Here is a 23,204-nt window from a genome sequence, read left to right on the forward strand (position 1 = left end):
CAGGTGGCTTGAGGAAGCAAACCGCAGGGAACAAAAGATTAAAAATTCAAAAGCAATGTTCTTAGATAAAGAAGACAACAACTTGGTAATAGCAACAGCCCCTCTGCCCCCTCCGCTTCCCTTACCAGAATATGAAGCGAGTGGACAAGCTGATCCACCTCCGCTATACCCAGCTGTTCCTGCAAAACCAAAACCGTTTGTCAGAGATCCTATCGAGACCAGGTCTCGAGCACGCAACTTAAGATATTGAATTGTATGAAATGAATAAAAATTCACAAGCTATGAGTGAAGAAGAGATATGTCCACTCATAGAAGTACCAAATCCACAGGCAGGACAGGCAGGACAAGACCCAACTATTTTAGTATATAGACCGTGGACACCAGAAGACATCCGGAAAGCCACAGAGGGAATTCCCCATCCAAAAGTTAATTTTAGTTAATTCTTAGAAGACTTACAGGGCATGAGGTTAAGTTACCATTTGAATGGAGAGGAAGTAGAGAAAGTAGTTAGACAAACTGTAGGTCCAGATAGGCACATGATCAGTGGCAACTGGAATCCCCATGATGCAGAGCTTAGATCACTCCCACATAGTAACGCAGAACTGGACAACAGAGTGAAAGGTCTGACAGACCTAATCTCTGAGAAATGGAAGCCTAGGGCTGATTGGACTTGCATTAATCAATGCATACAACAAGAAGGTGAAACTGTTGATAGATATTATGCCAGATTATTAGAATGTTTTAATAACCATTGTGGAATGCAGGTACCTGAAGATCAAACACGATTCCCCATATGAGCAACAGTTAAAGAATGCATTTTTAAAAGGCAGTATTGCACCCATTAGCAGCTTTATTACAAAGCACATGGTAGATCATTGTACAAGTAGATTACAGTCATTACTTGAATATGCAAGACATGCCGAAAGGCATTTTAATAGCAAAAAGAAAAAGAAAACTCAAGTATTTGCAGTAGAAGACAGATCAGAAGTCTTTGTAGTACAAACTGGGAAGAAGGGTAAGAAAAATACCCAGGGAAACAAACAATCTGATAAACATCAGAGGACTTTGAAGAGAGAAAGAAAAGGGGTGAATGTTTTAAATGCGGGAAAAAGGGACATTTAGCAAGGGATTGCAGGCAAAATAAAAAGGTAACCACAGAAGACAAGGACGGTGAGGACTGACTATATGATAGTCAAGAATCACTGGATAAGAATAAACAAGAGAAGACAAGCGTAAATGTGATAGAAGATGTAGAGGATGTGCATGAAATCACAGATAATGAAGAAAATGAAATTTTGGACTTAGCATTATTGAGCCTAGAGCTCTACTTAGCAGACACAAAACTGGAAGTTACACTTCTGGTAGAGGGGAAGGAAGTTAAATTCCTGTGTGACTCAGGGGCTTCATGGACCCTGATACATCCTTCCAAACTACCAGAGAATTCAGAATCACTTGACTACATATTAGTAAAAGCAGCTAATGGACAGCTGTATTGGGAGCCACACTCCCACAACATAGCGATAACTGACCCAGTTTCAGGGAAGACCCAGAAAAGCAAAATTGTTGTTTCTGCAAAATGCCCAGTGAATCTCTTGGGCAGAGACCTAATGCAGATATTTGGCATAGCCGTAGTTCCAACTATGCAGGGTATGGAAGCACAGCGACAAATGGATACTTTTGTAGTGCGACCGGAGGGTAAAACATTTTATTGGTACAGCCAGGACTTAGTTACGACTGGTCAAGGGGCAGTAACTGAACAACTAATGAACATAGCCATCAGTAAATCCCCATCCCTTGACACTAATAAACAGCATTTGTTGCATTGCACTCTATATTACTGTAGCAGACCAGGACCTGATAAAGAATATGAGCAAGAACTGTTTAAAAATCATGCTAACAGATTAGTACTACGGAATTTGTACTGGGACACAGAAGGAAACAGTGTAGTAAGCTGTTTATTGCCCCAGGAATTCCTAGCACTTTACAAATCTAATCGATTACCACATGTGAGTTTAACTAAAAATAGAAACGTGAAGTGGGCAGACCTAGGAGAAAAAGTCACAAGGTGGGAAAAGCAGACAGAGTTAGAAATTTCCGAACAGGGAGTACAAAAGCGGAAACTAAATTGGATGACGCAAACACACCCAGCTGTACACTCGCAGGCAAGTGAGGACAGCTGAGTAGCACTCTTACTAGAGGAAGAGGAAAAAGCCTTACGAGGTATTCCAGAGACTCTCTGGTCAACAGGGAAATCAGATGTAGGACTTATTCGTACAGCAGGACCAGTTACTATCACGCCAAAATCAGCATTTAGACCTCAAAAGAGACAGTATCCCTTGAGAAAGGATGCAGAAATAGGAATAAAACCTATAATAGCAGCCTTACTTAAGGAAGGAGTCTTGATAGAATCTCCTGATTCACCATGTAATACACCCTTATTTCCTGTTAGAAAAGGAAACGGAGAATGGCGTATGGTCCAAGATTTACAAGCTGTAAATGACGCAGTTATACCCAGGGCACCTACGGTACCAGATCCACACACTTTGTTAAATGATTTGAAACCTCAACAAAAGTATTTTTCTGTGGTAGATATTAGCAATGCATTTTTCTCAATACCGATACACCCTGACAGCCAACATTGGTTTGCATTTACATTTCAGGGGAAATGGTATACATATACGAGACTACCACAGGGATATTGTGAAAGTTCAACAATATTCGCACAAGAAATGGCAAGTGACCTGGCGGGATTTATCCCACTGAAAGGCAGTCAGATTTTACTTTATGTAGACAACATTCTGCTGGCAGCCCCCACCCAGCAAGAATGCAGAGAGGATACCATAGCATTACTACAATTTTTAGCCACTCAAGGACACAAGGTAAACAAAAACAAACTGCAACTTTGGAAAAAACAGGTTAAATACCTGGGATATGTAATATCCAAAGAAGGCAGAATATTAGATGAAGACAGAAAAACAGCAATAGTACAAGCACCAAAACCAACTACGAAGAAGGAAATTATGTCCTTCCTGGGTACTACTAACTTTTGTCGGAGTTGGATTCCAAACTATGCCTTGGAATCTGCACTGCTGACCAACTTGATATTCAAAAAGCCGATGGCAGCACATGATCTATTACAGTGGACACCAGAAGCAGAATCATCTTTCTGCAAATTGAAACAACTGATAGCTTCTTCATTAGTTTTAGGATTACCAAACTATCATAAACGATTTTTCCAAACTGTAGATTGTAAGCAAGGTTATATGACATCAGTGTTAACACAACAGCATGGGGACAAGCAATGCCCCATAGCTTATTATTCATCACAGCTAGACCCAGTGGCATGATCCTTGCCCCACTGTGTACAAGCAGTAGCCACAGCTGCAATGGCAGTGCAGGCTTCAGCCTCAGTAGTATTGTTCCACCCTCTCACATTGAGAGTGCCTCATGCAGTCACGATTATTTTACTGCAAGAAAAAGTAGCATATCTTTCTCCTGCTAGACATCTTTCCTGTATGACTATACTGTTGAGCCAACCTCATATGACAATTGAATGATGCACAACTTTGAATCCGTCAACCTTGCTCCCAACCCCTGCAGATGGCAAACCACACTGCTGCCTGCAGGAGATTGAGCAAAAGACACTACCTAGAAAAGATCTTACATATGTTCCCTTGGATGATGCCGGGTATCATACTATGTGGACGGCTCGTGCAGGAGGGGTCCTACAGGACAGAATCTAGTGGGGGATGCAGTAGTTTCTGTTACTGAGATTTTAGAAGCAAAGTCTTTACCACACAACTTATCTGCACAAGCAGCAGAATTGATTGCTTTGACAAGGGCATGTACCTTGGCAAAAGGTAAGAGTCAGTATGCTTTTTCTACTGTACATGTTTTTGTGCAGCAGTGGAAAAATAGAGGAATGATAACATCTACTGGTGAACCAATTAACCATGCGCAATTTATTTTAGATTTGTTAGACTCTATTCAGTTACCTCAGAAAGTAGCTATTTGCAAATGTGTAGCTCATACCAAGCAACAGGATATAATTTCAAAAGGTAATGCGAGGGCTGATACAGCTGCAAAACAAGCAGCTTCAGCTTCAGAAGTATTTCTTTTGAGTGAGGAGTTACAACCATCTGAGATTTTAGACTTAGAAATGTTAAAAACAATGCAGACACTTACTACAAATGTAGAAAAACAGAAGTGGATAAAACGAGGAGCAATCCTTGAGAAGGGACTGTACATCTCCAAAGAAAATAAACCGATTTTACCATCTAACTTGTTTAGATATGCAGCTTTGTTGAGCCATGGGCAGAGCCATGTCTCAACAAGGGGGATGGTACAGTTAGTGAATCGAGTGTTTACGACGTATGGATTTACAAACTACACAAAAAATTTTTGTGCAGCATGCCATGTTTGTAACAAGCATCATGCACAAGGAGCATTAAAACCCAAGCAAGGGAGTTTCCCTACACCATCGTATCCGTTCCATACTATTTGTATGGATTTTATAGAGCTGAACAAATGCGAAAATAAGAAGTACTGCCTTGTCATTATAGATATGTTTTCCAAATGGGTGGAAGCTTTTCCAACTAAAAATCCAGATGCAGCTACTGTTGCAAAAGTCCTCGTTAAAGAAATTATTCCTAGATTTGGCATACTGGAAAAGATTTATAGTGACAATGGCACACACTTTGTAAATCAAACTATACAACAGCTCAGTCATTATTTCGGGATTTCTCTGAAAATTCATTGCGCATACCACCCCCAATCTGCAGGATTAGTAGAGAGGCATAATGGGGTTTTGAAAAATAAGCTTAGGAAATTGATTAGTGAGACACAAAAGAACTGGGTGCACTGTTTACCTCTGGCACTGATGAGCATGAGAACTGTTCCAAATGCAAAAGGGCTAACTCCTTTTGAAGTTCTGTTTGGGAGGGCATATTATACATCTCAATGGAAGCCTCTCATGCCTGCAGAGCAGGAGGCTGACAGTTCACTTGCAGGGTATATGAGGCGATTTTTGAATAACAAACTTTTGCAGTTAAATTCTGTTTCAGATAAAGAGCAAACCAGACCATCGGAAGCAGCAGTAGCCCCAGGCGCATGGGTCTGGGTGAAGATCATGAAGAAAAAGAACTGGAGTTCTCAGAAGTGGGAAGGGCCGTACCAGGTACTACTGTTGACACCCACTGCAGTCAAGATCGCAGAGCGAGCATCCTGGATTCATTTGACACACTGTAAACTGGTTAAGAACTTTGAACTGGACAAAAACCTTGTTACTGTTGTACAACGAGAACACAATGACCAGGTATCGAGTAAACAGAGATGCAGAACAACCTCAGAAAATTTGCATGATTATTCTGATAGTTATACTGATAACATTGATCTTTTTGTTGTGGCCTTTCCTTTTTCCAGCCAAACGAGTCGAACTGAACAAATGTGATGCATTACTCATAGACTGGCATCCAAACTTTAACACTTACCAAGCGATTAAATATGTGTATGCTGAGACTTTCAATGTTTCGAACTGCTGGATTTGCACAGCTATACCGACAGCATACGGGGGATTATTAATGACTGCTGTTCCCCTAGGGGTCAATGAGACCTGGGAAAACTTGATTTTTGATACTTCACCTGTGAAATCACAAGACAAAATAGCATTGTACCTACCTGATACACAAAAAGGGATTATATGTTTTTACAAGAATGACACTTTTCAGGTGGGTTGGAGCAATTGCAATGTGACTGTTTCTTATAAATGAAGACAGTCACCATAGAACGTTGTCCCCTAATGGCTGCTCAGACAAAACACCACAGAATTAAAGCACCTCAGGAATGTAGCTCGTTTAAAATCCACAAATATGGATAAGACTTTGCTGGCAAAAATGCAGGCTGCAATCCAAATATAATTAAAACACAGTTTTATTCGATGAGGACAAGAGTGAGCACTTTCGCCAAACTGGCTTCTTCAGACTATACAATTCATGCTTTGTGAATGAAGTTTAAATAACCCACCCATTACAATGATTGGTGAAAAAACATAATTAAATAATTAGTAAAATAATGGCTAAGTGCTCAAATACAAAGGGCTTAAAGCCATACAAAGTTAAAAGCATTCATATCACTGGCTTAAAACAGCTAATAATACAAATACAAGTACACTTAAAAACATTATATACATATACTTTCAAATGAACAATCCTAGCATGTATACTATGATACTTATAGTAATTAATTCATTTATATTATTTAGGTCTGAAAATTCTCCTATTCTTTAATACAGGTTTGATTTGTACCCTGTCATTCAAGCCTGGCGGCTCATCTGCTCTCATTCTTATTATCCATCTAAGCTCACATTCTAAAGTTTGATTAATAATATCACCCCCTCTTTGACTAATTAATAGTTGTTTTATAACACTGAAATGAAAAGTGTGACCCATGCCTGCTACTCTACAATGTCTAGCTAGTGCATTTACCTCCGACCCCATTCTAATGTGATAGTTATGCTCCCTAATACGATCTCTGAGGGGTCTGTTGGTTTTCCCTATGTAAAAGGAGGGGCATATTACACATTTCGCAATATAAACCACATTTTTGCTATTACAATTGGTATCAGTATTAAAATAATACTTATAACCAGAGACTGGGTGTATAAAAATTAAATCTTTGTTAATAAACTCACAGTGGTTACACCTACCACATGGCAAGGTGTTTGTATTTTGTCTGGGTTCCATCTGTCTCAGGATTAGATTCTTTGGTTTACACAGCAGTCTCTTTAAGTTGGGTTTATTCTTAAATGTAATCCTTGGATTCGGCCCTGCTATTTCACCTATCACACTATCAGACAATAATATATCCCAGTGCCTTTCTAATATTTCTTTAACTGCCTTAGTATCTCTTGTGTATGACATAATTGGTCTCACCCCTCCCATATTAGATGGTATATCTACCTCAGGGGTTTGATTTTGCTCTGCAAAATATGGTTTAGCTCTCGTAGTTCGCAAATTATTCACCTCCATAATAACCAACTCTATCACTCTTTCATCATAGCCCCTTTCTACAAACCTACCCCTCAGCTCTTCCACCTCTCTTTCATAGCCATTATCTGAGGGGTTGTAACGGGATGCTCGCATAAACTGACCCTTCAATATATTGTGGTAAACATGGCTGGGGTGCATGCTGCCTCTATGTAAAAATGTATTCCTATGACATAGCTTCCTGTGGATCGTAGTGTTAAGTAACCCATTATCAAGTTTGAAGACTTCTACATCTAAATATGAGATTTTAGTATCAGAATAATTCAACGTAAACTTCAGAAAATTGGTGGAAGTGTTCATATATTCAACAAAACTTCTCAGCATTTCTGCGTCACCCAGCCAAACAAAAAAGAGGTCGTCCACGAATCTACGATACAACCCTACAAATTCCTTGAAAGGACCATAATTAGACAAGAATTGATCCTCCCATGCTGCCATAACTAGGTTGGCGTAGCTATTGGCACAAGGTGTGCCCATAGCTACGCCATCCCTTTGGAGATAAACATTCTCTCCAAAAATAAAAACATTGTTATGAAGTATGGTTTCCAAATATAATGTGAGTAGATCTATTCTTTTTTCCGAGAAATCTGAATGAAGGTGTAGGTAAGTCTGTATATAGTGAACCCTTGTATCATTGGGTATCACCGTAAATAGACTAACCACATCTAAAGTGACTAATACATAGGGTATTTCATCATCCAAATTACTAATGTAAGTATATAAATCAAGCAGAAATTGCTTACTATCCTTCAGTATACTTTTATTAATGTCCACTAAAGGTCTCAGGACCAATTCAATATAGACCGATAGTGGTTCCGTTACCCACCCTTGGCCAGCTACAATCGGTCTCATGGGTGGGTTACTTCTGGACTTGTGTATCTTAGGTAGACCCTGTATTACCGGTATAACAGGGTTCTCTACCTTGAAATATCCATATAACTCATCAGTAATACTCGCTGATATAATGAGATCATCTAACATATAGTAGACATCAAAAACTTTCTGCTTTACTATTGCTGTATCTATCTTTAAATAAAATTTATCATCACTTAGAAGGTGTACCATTTTTTCATAGTAATCAACTAGGTCCATCAGTACAATAGGTCCACCCTTATCAGCTGGTCTAATAACTAACTGTGGGTCTTTCTTCAAATCATTAAGTGCACATCTTTGTTTATAATTCAAATTTTGACCATGATTCTTATAGGTGTAATTCTGATAATAATGTTGTATATCTCTCTCTAATACTTTACCAAAAACATCTATAACTGGATGTAATTGTGGTATGTATGTGCTATTAGAACGAAACCGAGGTGGTTGATTATGGTCATTACTTGACCCATAGTCTAGATGAAGTTGTAACTTCCTTGTAAATAACCTAGTATCAAGTATTAAATCGACCACATCATCCCTACTGGAGGGTATGAAGTTTAGGCCTTTGTTAAGTACCTGTTTTTCAAACACACTCAAAGTCCTACTAGACAAATTCACTATTAGTGAGGGGCCCTCTCCCACATTTTCTTCAGGGTGGGTCCATTGTGATCCTCTATCGACCCCTTTCTCTTGTGTCTGCCCCTGCTGGCAGAGCATCTCCTTTCTAGATATTGATTTTGAACTATCGGGAAAGGGGTATTGGTACTACCCACTACTGGGACCTTAGGTCTTACCACAGCCTCCTTATAAGTCTGGGCTGCCTGACTACTTAAGTTTGGTTCATTATTGCCTTCTTGTTGTCCTTGCAGTATAGTTAGGCTATTCACAGTTTCATTCTGTATTGATGTAACACCTTTCTCTTTAGAAGGCGTATTTATCATTTGCATAGGTGTTAATTCCGTTTCAGTATTATTTACATTATTTTCACTGTTATCCTGTACAGAAGCACTCGTGAAAGGGTTGGAGCATGCTGTAACATTCTCCAATGGTTTCCGTGTAGGGGGCCTAGTGTTAGGTAAAACATTATTACGTGGGTAACTGGATACAGTCGCACTAGCATTATTAAGTTGAATAAGATAAGAAAAGGTTCGTAGAGCAAAACAATGGAGGGTTACCAATAAATCCAAAGTACTTTCCAGCAGATACAACAAACGGATCAATAATCCCAAAAACTCCTGTACGATGAAAAACAAGTTTATTTAAAATATGGTAAGCGCTTTCATTAAAATAGCTTCATCAGACCAAGTTACAATTCAATGAGTGAGACAGACAGTTTAAATAGTAGAAATGGCGCCAAAATCAACTCCAGTTAAAGAAATATTCCTTAAAAACCACAACATTGGTACAAAATCTGTATATGTGTAAAAATATATCTCTATAAACATCTAAGGCAACAAAACAGAAGACATGTTAATTGCTAGTCTTAAGCCTCCTAGATTTAAGCAGAGGGCGTAATGGAACCTTGCCATTGATGCCTGGTAGTACATCTGCCCTAAATCTAATGATCCAGTTAATTTCTCGAATCTCAGTGTAATTCTCAATATCACCCCTTCTATGTGTCCTGGAAATCTGCTCTAAAATCCTAAATTTGAATTCATGTTCGGGACCACAGTCCTTGATGTGTTTCATTTATCCCCTAGGAACAGGTAGTTATACCATCAAGGTTAAAGGCAACTGCATGTCCAAGGATGTAATTTATTTGGCAACCTGCACAGCATGCCCGGCCTACTATGTGGGCAAAACGAACCGTGTGCTGAGAGACAGGATGCGTGAGCATGCCTACCATATTAGGAAGGAACATCTTTACAATGCACTTGCTAAACACATCAAGGACTGTGGTCCCGAACATGAATTCAAATTTAGGATTTTAGAGCAGATTTCCAGGACACATAGAAGGGGTGATATTGAGAATTACACTGAGATTCGAGAAATTAACTGGATCATTAGATTTAGGGCAGATGTACCACCAGGCATCAATGGCAAGGTTCCATTACGCCCTCTGCTTAAATCTAGGAGGCTTAAGACTAGCAATTAACATGTCTTCTGTTTTGTTGCCTTAGATGTTTATAGAGATATATTTTTACACATATACAGATTTTGTACCAATGTTGTGGTTTTTAAGGAATATTTCTTTAACTGGAGTTGATTTTGGCGCCATTTCTACTATTTAAACTGTCTGTCTCACTCATTGAATTGTAACTTGGTCTGATGAAGCTATTTTAGTGAAAGCGCTTACCATATTTTAAATAAACTTGTTTTTCATCGTACAGGAGTTTTTGGGATTATTGATCCGTTTGTTGTATCTGCTGGAAAGTACTTTGGATTTATTGGTAACCCTCCATTGTTTTGCTCTACGAACCTTTTCTTATCTTATTTAACTGTTTCCTGTGGTTCACGATAGAGCATTTACTCCGCTTGGTATTTTTTATTTTTTATTTGAGCATTATTAAGTTGTTCCTTAGGCCTCATAAACACTTGGCTATTCCTAAAATCTCTAACGTCTCTAGTAATTTTAACTTTCTTTTGTTCTATCAGACGTTTTTCAAACAACATTACATCATCAAATACTCGTTCCAATCTATTACAAACACCTGCATTTATACATTTCACATTTAAACGTTCAAACCCTTGGTTAACCAAGTCTTTAAGCATCATCTCTTCAGGAGTATGAAACTCTATGAGTAATTTCATATAATTGTAACTGAGTTCCATATTTAGTTGTTGCCATTTGAAGAGAAGTTCGGGGAACCTATTCAGGGGAACCTAGCCAGTGATATGAATGCTTTTAACTTTGTATGGCTTTAAGCCCTTTGTATTTGAGCACTTAGCCATTATTTTACTAATTATTTAATTATGTTTTTTTACCAATCATTGTAATGGGTGGGTTATTTAAACTTCATTCACAAAGCATGAATTGTATAGTCTGAAGAAGCCAGTTTGGTGAAAGTGCTCACTCTTGTCCTCATCGAATAAAACTGTGTTTTAATTATATTTGGATTGCAGCCTGCATTTTTGCCAGCAAAGTCTTATCCATATTTGTGGATTTTAAACGAGCTACATTCCTGAGGTGCTTTAATTCTGTGGTGTTTCGTCTGAGCAGCCATTAGGGGACAACGTTCTATGGTGACTGTCTTCATTTATCTTTACTTGGTTACGCTTTCCCCGATCTCTGTTTGTGTGCTGTGTTGCCTTTTAGTGATTTACTTGTTTCTTATAAATGTTATATTAAACCCAGTAAGACTAAAAGTATTTGTGATACAAACTATGATGCATATTTTGCTAAGATGCATAAGAGTGTTGATGAGATACAACATAATCCTGTTCTTTTAAAACAGCTTTCTATTATTGATAAAAAAATGTTTCATGCAGGGCAAGCTTATATCAATACTAAAGTTGAGAATTTTTATTTTGTTTGTGGGAAAAAAGCATATAAATGGCTAACTGAGAATTGGTCCGGCAGTTGTTTTTTGGGTTACCTGGTTCAGGCCATACGACACACTGCAGCTTTGCCTCAGGGAAAAATTCGAAACATCAGAGAGGTCAGCAGTAAACCTAGAAGTCCGATTAAGAGACCTGAGAATCCAGTAGGACAAATCGAAGCAGGATGGAGAAACCATAACTCCGTGAAAAACAAAGATAAACTGACACACATGGACTTGAGTGACACCATTATATCATGGGCAGGCATAGCCCCTGCATATGGCGCAGTGAAATCGATTTGGGAGCTGAGAAAACTGTCTAAACTTCTCGAAGTTATGAGCAATGCAACTTTTTCTGCTCTCGAATTAGTGACTGATGAACTGAATGCTATGAGAACTGTGGTGTTTCAGAACCGCATGGCTCTCGACTTCACCCTAGCGACGAGAGGTGGTACGTGCACTTTAATAAAAGAAGAATGCTGTTCATACATTCCTGACAACCAGCATGAAATAAACGACCATCTTGAGGTGATCCAGCAAGTGTCGACCATGACCAAACCAGGCCCAAACTCTCTGACGGACTTTTTCCAGAATTTGTTTGGGGGGTGGGGTTCCATCCTAATGAACATCCTGATTGCCATTTGTGTGGGATTACTCCTATTAGGATCATGCATTTGTTGTGGTATTCCCTGCATGAAAAAGTTAATCAAAGAATTTATAGATATATCAGTTTCTGAGACTTTGTATCAAAGTACTGAAATTGAAGAATTGTTGAAATGTGAAACACTTTCATAAGTTTAAACTGAATGACTCTCTTAACTGCAAATCCTGAATGGAAGAGGTTAGGAGAAGAAGCAAACAGTTTATTCTTTTGAAAATAGAATTAAAAAGTATTAACAGGGGGAAATGTCAGAAAAATATGTATTAATGTGTATGCTTAATGCTAATTAGAAACTAAATAAGTTAACACGTTTTTCATTCTGTTTTATATGCACTATTTTATATACAGTTGAGTTTCATATGAGACTAAAAGATGCTTTTGAAACTGCAGTGTGCTTTCTGAAACTTGCAAGATGCCCTCTGACCTAATAACTGCTAGCACAGCAATATTCATGTTTATGCCTTTTGGAAATGTACTTGAGAAGCAGGTGATTATCTGCTAGGTCAGGAAGTAAAGAATGAACAATGCTATATTCTGTAATGTAATGATTTTGAACAATTAGCTCTGTTCGAAGTATGAGAACACACACAGCTGCAGGAGGAAGAGATAATACAGACAAAGGACTGTTGGAGAAATGAACTGCAATCTATATTTGCTTTGTGCTCAAATTAGCCATAGTACCTTGAATGGTAACATTGCATATATCTAACCGGTGGTAGCCAAGGCCACATTGTTTTTCTTAGGAAGTTTCTCACAAAAATTGATAGTACAAGCAGAAAATCATATAAACAAGCACTACGAAATAATGATGTTAAAACTTGTGATTTACTACGTCAGCTTGGTAGGCAATGTCTTATTAGAAAATATATAAAAATGCCTGCATTTCCTGATTCTAGTTAGACAAACTCTGTATTAGCACGTTTTGGTCTCCTTGCTGCAAGATTAAAGTGCCTTTACCTGAACCTACCGTGTATTGATCATTTTTAAAGTATATTTTTCCTTTGACATATAACTATAATAAATTTAAGAAAATTTAAGTTTTTTTTCCTCAAAGGGAACTTATCTGCCTAAGAAAGTAAAGCAGAAGCTGAGCAACAATCATCAAATGCCTCAGAGAATTGTACTCCTTGTCAGCAGTGATGCTCAAAGGGCTTCACTCCCAAACTTGTCTTTTACTCTGATCAACTCAAGCTGTCTGACAGTTTGGGTATATGAAAGGTGCCCTGAACTTTGGAAGCTGGTTACCTGTTATATTATTGGCCGGATAAAAGCCATATAGCTAAGACTACTGCAGCAGTGATCAATATAAAAACCATCTTAATCATTATGCCAAATCCTCCCCTTTAACTTTGGTTTATCTGTTTGTCCCATGCAATAAAATTGCCAACTACAAATAATCTCTTTCTGTACAACTATTAATCAATGCTTCTACTTTGATCAACAGATTTGTCATGTTGCTATGGTCACATTTTAAATACCATTCTACTCATATCATTGGCTGTTTCTTATCTAAAGCTGTACATTGGAAATAACTGCTTGTTAGCTTTTGTCCTGGAGATCTTCCACTGTCAGATTAAGTAGATATCATATAATGCGACACCTTTGCCACAAATGAGTTTTGTCTCGTTTTGCTTTTTCTTTTACTGCTGAAAAAAATGTCTTTCTGAAATAGCAGTATCCATTTACAAACACAAAGAACTATTCTTTACATTCATTTTTCTATTCCTCCTATTTTATTTGAGTCTTCCTTTCTCACCAGTAAAAGCTACCGCAAAGCTTTGGACTACAGAATCCAGATAATACCTTTAATTTGTTTATTTTGCAAAAAAATCATCTTTATGTTTGCTTGAATGAACTCAGCCAAGTTTCTTGTAGGATTACTTGTGCCATGCAAGATGCATTCCTCTGTGTTAATTTTTGAAAAACGTTTTCATCCTTGGTATCTAAGTTTGTCAAATCCAATAAATGTATTTATTCCCTTAAAAAGTGTATCAATTTTATGGTATAAAAAGTTTAAACTTTCAAAAAATTATTTTAATTCTTCTGGTTGTGAATGACAAAATAAAATAAAAAACTTGCCTTCAATAAACCTAACATGAAAAGTGTTTTGTTTCCTGAAAAGAGCTAATATATGCAGTTCCTACAAACTGCTACATCAAACTATTTGTGTATTATGGGGTGAATGTCACCTCCATTACTGATCAACAAACCTATAAAAATAATTTATATTAGACAAAAATTAGCTATATGTTTAATAAAATTAAAATATCGTTCCTGTCAGAACTTCAGATAATGCATACCTTACTGATTCTATACCAAAATTTGTCGCCTGCTACTGTATGGGGCTCTTACATCCATGATCCCCAGTGGGGATCACCTATAGAACACCGACAGCCCAAAACATTGTCACCCATATGGCCGATGCCATATGGTTGACACTAACAATATCGACAGAGCCAGAACTTCACAAAAAAAGGAAAATAAAATTTCCTTTTTTGTGCTAGCAGGGGGGCATAGCCCCCCTGCACGCCCCCGTGGGGGGTTCTGCCCCCCACACCCCCTGTACCTTTAATATACCAACTCCAAGATCACACTACAGTGCAAGAATGGACATTTTTCCATTCTGGACTATTGGGAGATAGCGTTTCCCCATTGTCAATATTCTGAATGTCGACAATATGGCGTTGGCCATATGGGTGTCAGCATTGTGCGCTGTTGGCATTCTGTATGGGACCCCCAGTGGATATACTTCCATTGTACATTTTTTGTAACTGGTAGATGAAAGCTCTGAAGTATGACCATGTATTTAACATGCTTGTGATAGTTTATCAAAAATCACAATCCACTGAGTATTTTATGCCATGGGAGTTTCAGACAAGTCAAAGTATCAGAATTATTGATCATGCAGACTGAATCCAATTTAAGATGCAGTTAAAAAAACTCTATTGAAGTTTCTCTAATTTCTCACACAGAATATCCCTCAGTATAATTATTACCTGACCTAAGACTTATTAACTGAGTTGTAAGTAGTTTTATTGCCACTCCCCCTCCCACTTCATTAAAATAGGCAAGAAACTGAGGAAATTATATTAAATGCACAGCTTGGGTGAACATTTTGGAATGCTGAAGAGGGAAATCCCTAACTTGTCAAAGCTACCATGATGTCATAACCATTACTGGTGATAATGTCAGCTCATTTAGCCCCCACCCCTCACCACCTATATGTATGTTTTTCTTGCGCAGAATTTTTTGTATCAGTTGGAAACCTGCTAACCAACAGACAGAACTCTGAATATTTCCCTCCACGAAGCTACCTTTTTTTATTCTGGCCTCATATTCTTATCACATTCTTATCACATTAATACCTGTACCACCTTTTCTGTACACTTCCATTTAAGACCGATACCTGCTTGTGGTACCCTGACATGTTTTGGGGCTGATGTCCTTAACTAAGTGACTTACCAAATAATAAAGCATACTATAAGAAGAATAATAACGCATGTAACAAAATGACACTGAGATTATTACCTGTACTTCATATGCATATTTTTATAGTAACATTCAGATTTTTATAACATTTTTATAACCGGTAGGGCAACATGCTGCTTAGAGGCTTGGTGTGAAATGTCATAATGGGAGACAGAAAAATGCATCTTTACTGTCCATTTATAGCATGCTATATTGTGTATCTTTACTGTCCATTTATAGAATGCTATATTGGACATATTACTATTCGTTTGCAAGTAACTATGAAGATATGCAGAATTCTCATATGTACTTTGACATTTCCAAAGCCAAGTGACCAACTCACATAAAACCTTATGTGGTGTGAAAAAAAAAACTGTCTTTGACAGTCACACTGTAGTTGTCCATCTCAAGAACTATTCAATGTTATTTATGTTGTTAATTGCAAAAATAAGCATAGTTTTATTTCTATAAATATCTTATAGGTTCATAGGTTCATAGGTTTATACTAGGCTATCTGCCCTAAGGCATTTATAAGCCTAGCCCAAATTTTTGTGGCTTACGCCACCCCTTGTATGAAAAAATACTGTGCCCATTAGTTTGATGTGCCTCTGTCCAGCAGTGACACAGAGATGATTCCCGGGGTAAACCTACGATCTCCCATCCACAGGTCTAGATTTCTCTTGAACAGAGTCAGCGAGGTGCTCTGCCTCACATGGACTGGGATTCTATTCCACAGCATAGGGAGTCTCTGAGTGATAAATCTATCCCTCCAGCACGTCCTATGTATATTCGTGCTAAGGTTTAAGTCGCTTGCTCTAGTGGTTTTGGTGGATTTGGATTTTTTGAGGTGGAGCATGTCCATTAATTCCGGGTTGGACATGGCCTTGTATGTCAGGCACATGTCACCTCTGAGCAGATGGTATGCGACTGAATAGAGCTGGAGTTTCTTCAATCTGGCAGCATATGACAGATTTTGGAGTCCCTTTATCCTTTTGGTGAGGAACTTTTGGGGTCTCTCCAATTGCTGCAGATGTCGGGTGAGATACATCCCGAATGGGGCATTGTACTCGATCATTGGTCTGATAAGTGAAGAGTACAGGGGAACAATGACCTCACTAGATCTGGATGTGAATCCCTTCATGATCAGGTGGGCAATGTAGAAGGTCTTTCTAACCACTTTAGCAACGTGAGTGTCAAAAGAAAGGCCACTGTCAACCTGGGTCCCCAGGTCCCTGATAACCTCTTCTGTGCTTAGTGGATTGCCACCTATATGGTAGCTTGGGGTTACCTTGTTTTTCCCGAAGGGTATGACTATACATTTTTGGCGTTTAACTTCAGGCCATGGCTCTGGCACCAGCTATCTGTTTCCGTGAGTCCCTTCTGAAGGATATCCGTGTCCAATGCACTTTCCACTATGGCGCCCAGTTTGCAGTCGCCTGCAAACTTTGTCAGCCAAAGTCCTCCCATGTTGGCCTGTACTTCTGAGAAGTAGATGCCAAACAATAGGGGGCCAAGGACCGAGCCCTGTGGGACACCACTTGTGACCGGCTTGGAGTCTGACATAGCGCCAGCAACTCTAACCCTGTGGGTTCTGTCCTTAAGCCAGTTTGCAACCCATCTTGTGACATATGGGTTTACATTTAAGCTGGTAAGTTTTTCTACAATACCCGAGTGGGGTATTGTGTCGAAAGCCTTTGCAAGGTCAAGGTAGGCTGTATGGACTGCCTTTCCCTCATCAATGGCCTTGGTGAATGTTTCAAAGAAGTCGACCAAGTTCAAAAGGCATGATCTTCCCTTGACAAAGCCAAACTGGGTCGGGTCCAATGTCTGCAAGTCCCCTATATCTTTGTTTATGAGCTCCATTATGATCCTCTCCATAGCTTTGCAGACTAGACTTGCTAAGCTTATGGGGCGGTAATTACCAGGGTCTGTAGAGGCGCCACCTTTGTGGAGTGGGACCACAGTTGCCATACGCCACTCCTTGGGCACGTATCCTGTGGTAAGGCTGAGATTAAACAGCTGCCTTATGTGCGGGTTTAATTCCTCATTTAGCTCATGTAGCACACAGCCGGGGACACCATCCGGTCCCATTGATGCTGTGTTTTTAGCTTTAGAGAGAGCAGCTTTCACCTGCGCATTTGAGATGTCCGGGAGGCTACACTCGGCTGGGATAGTTATCTCTCCTTTAGGGGAGAGGGGTGAAGTTTGCACTGAACCTGTCTGCCAGTATGTTGGCAATGTCTGTGGGTTCAGTGATTTTTGTATCATTTTGGACTAATTCTGAGCATATCTGGGAGTTTCCACCCAGGTTCCTAACATAGCTGAAAAAGGCCTTATGATTGTCCTTTGAATCCATGGCAATTTTTCTCTCAAAATTGGCCTTAGTTGATTTTATGAGTGCTCGTATTTTTTACTAATAATGCTCAGGGCTGACTTCCCTTTTATGGATTTTGTTCTATCATGTAATAGCTTTCTCCTCTTATTGTAAAGTTTGTTAATGGCTGGGGTCCACCAGACTGGACGTTTGCCCTTTGTGGAAAGAGTCTTGGTTTTATTTGGGATTGTCTGATCCATGCAGTCCTGGAGGTGTTCATAGAAGGCATTTGTAAGGGCTTCCGCAGCTTGGGTTGTGGTTTCCACTGGCTCAGGGGCCTTGAAGGATACCACACCAGTCTTGAGTAGTGTGAAGTTTGCTTTAGAGAAGTTCTTCACTGTGGTCTTTTTTGTTTGGGAAAATAGCAAACAAGCACTCAAAAAGGAATTTCTATCATGTGAAAAGCCATGTCTGGCAGAACAAATCTGTTCTGCCACTGTGTCTATGTTGTACAGTTTCCAAGTTAACTTTAAGGGAATTATAATTCTTTGTGTGTGTGTGTGTGTGTGTGTGTGTGTGTGTGTGTGTGTGTGTGTGTGTGTGTGTGTGTGTGTGTGTGTGTGTACCGCTGTCTCCAGTGATTTCACTAATTATTATCAATATAAAGAAGACTTACTGATAATACTGCTGCTCATATCTTTCTAATGGCACTTACTGGTAAAAATATAGTTATATTTCTCCGACTTTAAATAGGTTTTCAGAAAATGCTTTAGATTGCAAACTTCTACATAGGCTGCTGGCATAATAACTCTTTAAAACACTGCTCTCTCTATAACACAGTAGACCCATACCTACATTGCTAACAAGATGTATCATTACACTGTCTACCCGAAGAAATTGTATCTATTTTCTACAGTCTACTACAGTGCATTACGATTTATTGCTAATTTCTCTTCAGGACTCCAGTATTAATTTAAACTATATAAACTTAATCATCTGTCCCTTGGAAAAAAGCTGCTATTATATATCTGGTACTTACATACTATTTATATTTTATACTGCGGTGGTGGTGCTGCGGTAGCATTGTCACCTCACATTAAGATGTTGTCCTGTTCGATTCTCAGCTAGAGTGTCTTCTGTGTGGAGACATGCGTGAATGGGCGTACCTTCGTTGAAGGTTGTGCATCAGAGCCAGCAACTCGGTAAGTAAAAATCTACTGCCAATCATTAGCTGACCACGGAGTTCCGCTGTGGTGACCCCTAACTGAGAAAAAAAGCCAAAAGACACAACAACAACATATATGTATGTATATATATATATATATATATATATATATATATATATATATCTAGATATATATATATATATATATTTATATATATATATATATATATATATATATATATATATATATATATATATATATATATATATATATCTATATATATGTATATGTGTGTGTGTGTGTGTGTGTCTGTAAACCAATACATATCCAGCGCATACACACTTACACATGCGTAATGGTGTTTATATATGCTTCACCTGCATACTAGTGCCTTATTCATTATGACACTGACACTTCAATCCAGTTATCTTGTAATCGATATTTAGCAGGTTATACAGTAGACAGATGTCGCAATATGTTCGTGTACAGATTACAGATGGTAATTGGAATGTGATACAGTGTGATTCAGTACGAGAATGTCTGTTCATTAGGGTGTTGCTCTAATGAATGCACTATTGCTGAGCTGCTCCATATGCATATATACCCATATACCCATGGCTCCTGGTTCCCCAAACACACTCCAACGCCTCCCTAACACTGCTGTCATCCATTCTCCTGTCGGATTTGCGGTGTATCGACACCACTACACATTGGCCACTCCCTACTCCAATACAGCCATCCCATCAGTTTACTCACTTCATGTATCCTCAGACCTCCCATATGTTTAGTCCACAAAGATTGGTGACGTGAGCGACCAAAGTAATACTATTCGCAATTATTGGTTTGCCACACGTGGAACACGCATGTGTTTATGGCAAGATTAGACTCTATACTTTATTACATCCTTACTCCCGTTAACACGACACTACAATTCATTAATATGTATGACTATGCGGTATTGCACACATTACACATGGGAACCTAGTTATGTACGTGTTCAGCGTATTTCTTTTACAATTAGACCAGTTTAGTACTTGACGTTGCCGTAGCGGGCAGATCACAGGAATGATTCCATGTGTGGGGAAGCCCTCACATTTGATTATCGTCAGCACAGCACTGACTTTGGACACTGTACACATCTCTGCATTCTAGAAGTTTTGTCCCATCCCTCTTCTGCACAGCCTATTATTCCATCTACTGTTGATATTTGTGTGTGCACATTCCTGTTATTTATGTCTACAAATGGAATGCATGTGTTACAGAGAATGTACTTCTACATATTGATGTCTGCATGTGTGCATGCATATATACATATTACGAACTCGCTGACCTCCATGGGGTGGTCCAGTTAGAACCTGGCCATCCAACCCTGGCACGCCTGGATCCATAATTTCATACCCATGGTTCCTCCACCCCACCCATGTTCAACTTACATGTGTAACTTCCATTATCCACTTGTTATTGCAGCCATGACACACATCCAAACATTGCCCTCTCCAGAGCATTAGGGGCCCTACACATATGTTGTCCCACCTTGTGTATTCTCAGGCTCTCCCACCATTTAGTCTTTGAACATAACTGCCCTTGCTTGTGAAATTGTCAGAAGCCTAAACACTCTATATAATTTTTGGGTAGTCCCAGCAGGGACTACCCTCTGTCTGTGTATAAAGTAGCAATTCAACTATGTTACTCCCACTGGTAATATCCTGCCTGTGGTGTGAGTAGCAGTGCTTTGCTCACTCCTGGCCAGTGGGATATGGCGTATGCTGACAGCACTCTATGATACTGTAGTTGCTGTTGATTCCCTTCTCATCCCTTGTCTATGTTTTATCGTTATAACGCTCATTCGTTTTATATATATATATATATATATATATATATATATATATATATATATATATATATATATGTGTGTGTGTGTGTGTGTGTGTGTGTGTGTATATATATTATATATATATATATATATATATATATATATATGTGTGTGTGTATATATATATATATATATATATATTACATCTGTACATACGTATATACATTTCCTATGCTGGGCACTGCTTACATCCGTGCAGGCGCACTCACATATGCTTACTGTGTGTTACATATGTTTACTGCCACTTATTTGTGCTTACGTGTGCCTTATTCATTATGACAGTACTACTTTGATTGAAAGGATTTGGTTAAAAATCCCATGCGATATTCAAGTTCACTTTTACATGTTATTAAGTTGGTTTTACAGCAGAACGACATTCATTCCACATGGAAAATGATATGTAAAAAAGATAAGCCAAGGTTAACAGAAAGTACAAGTCCACTTTGCGGTATTATTGTATTCTTAACGCAACTTTTATTGACAAACCAAGAAACGTTTTCGCTACAAACCCAGTTGTAGCTTCCTCAGAGTACATTTAGAACAATGAGAAGTTGGTTTTTAAAACATAAAAAGAGCGCCAAATTATAGAGCGCTTGAGTTTTCTAAAAGGTATAGTACATTTAAAAAAGTGAAAACACAATGTATACTCCCGTTTAAGTTTAGACATGTATATAGTTCCGTCCTTAATGTCCGGAGTGTTAAAAAATGTATACAAGTGTCAACATTATAAATATGCAACATCTATTATTTTAAAACATAATTAAAAGTAGCAATATGCTATCAAAGCAGGTTCCGTACTGCTGGAGAAAACAGAACAGAAATTAGTTCCATTTTTTACAAAGGAAGTTAGACTGTACTCATCAATTTGTTCTATACCATAATATTAACCTAGAAGTCCGATCTACAAAAAATGGCTAATGAATAAGTTTAAATTCAATAAATTGTATATACCAAGATAACTAAACTTTCTCATCAGAAGTCAGTGATCAGTTCCAAAAGTTTCAGACTTCAGTTAAATTGTTCCACTAGTTAATCATATTAGACAAAAGAACTCTAGTGTTTGTCGTGGACAGCCTTGTCAAGGCAAATGATGATATACTCCTTGTGTAAGGAGGTAGCCTCGTACTTAAGAAAGAATTATTGAGAAATTTTTTGAAGTAAAAAGTGTGTAAAACCTCGCCAGGAAGGGCGGAACCTTACTGATCCAAAACAAATAAGGTAATATGCTGCTGCAGTATGAAAAGACCAAGAAGGGGGCTCCGGGGTGAATATGCAAAATATGGTGCCAACTAGTATGCCTAAGTACCGACCCTAACTATGGAGTATAGTGGTGCGCTGAACAAGACAGCAAATAGTTTGGCTGATAAATAGGCTGATGGTAAATCCCTACTGACTGCACGTTGTGTCCCTAAAATATACTAATTGAGAAAGGTGCAATCATGTGTGTGTGTATGCCAGAGGGTGTCTGGTCATGGAAAAGATGACATAGTGCAGGTCGAGGGAGAAGTTAAGTTGTTATCAAACCTTGTTGAAAATGGAGTATATTCAGAGAACCCGAATAAATGTTGTGGCTGTCTTAAATAACTCTTGAGTTTGAGTAAACAGGAGATGTTACAATTCTCGTTGGGGAGAAAGGAAAATGATATGTGCTATAGTCGAACTTGGACTGTGAATGCCTGTTTGTTAGGTGGATGCTCTAACCACTACACTATTGGTATGGTGCTTCATTCACATGTATACCCATGGTTCATAGTTATCCGAACACACACCTCAACACTTCACTAACACAGCAGGCATCCATTCTCCAGTTAGGAAAACTGCACTACTACACATGTGCCATTCTCTATTGCTCTGGACCCATCCCGCATGTTGACTCACTCCAAGAATATTCAGACTTCCCAAACCTATAGTCCTGGCACATATGTTCATATGATGGTCAGGGTGTTCATATGGTTTTAGGCTTGTCTGACTGGGGACTGGGACTGCCCTGTACCTGTTTGAAAGTTGGACTTAGCATGTGGACAAAGTTAGTTCCACTGTTAGCATCCTACCTGTGGTTAGAGATGCAGGGGGTTTGCTCACCTCTGGCCAGCTTAATATGTCAATCACTTGATAATACGGGTGTTCCGCTGCTGTTTTCCTTCACATTCATTATGACCTTTCTTGTGCCCATGTTTGTTCTGTGTGTATATATATATATATATATATATATATATATATATATATATCTATATGTGTGTGTGTGTGTACGTACTCATGCAAATACATCTACATGATTAATTACTTTGATCATACTGTTGAATGACTGTGCTGTCTGCTATGTCTGT

This window comes from Protopterus annectens, chromosome 5.part0, assembly GCF_019279795.1.
Source record: "Protopterus annectens isolate FY-2018-M chromosome 5.part0, PAN1.0, whole genome shotgun sequence".
NCBI classification, from domain to species: domain Eukaryota; kingdom Metazoa; phylum Chordata; order Ceratodontiformes; family Protopteridae; genus Protopterus; species Protopterus annectens.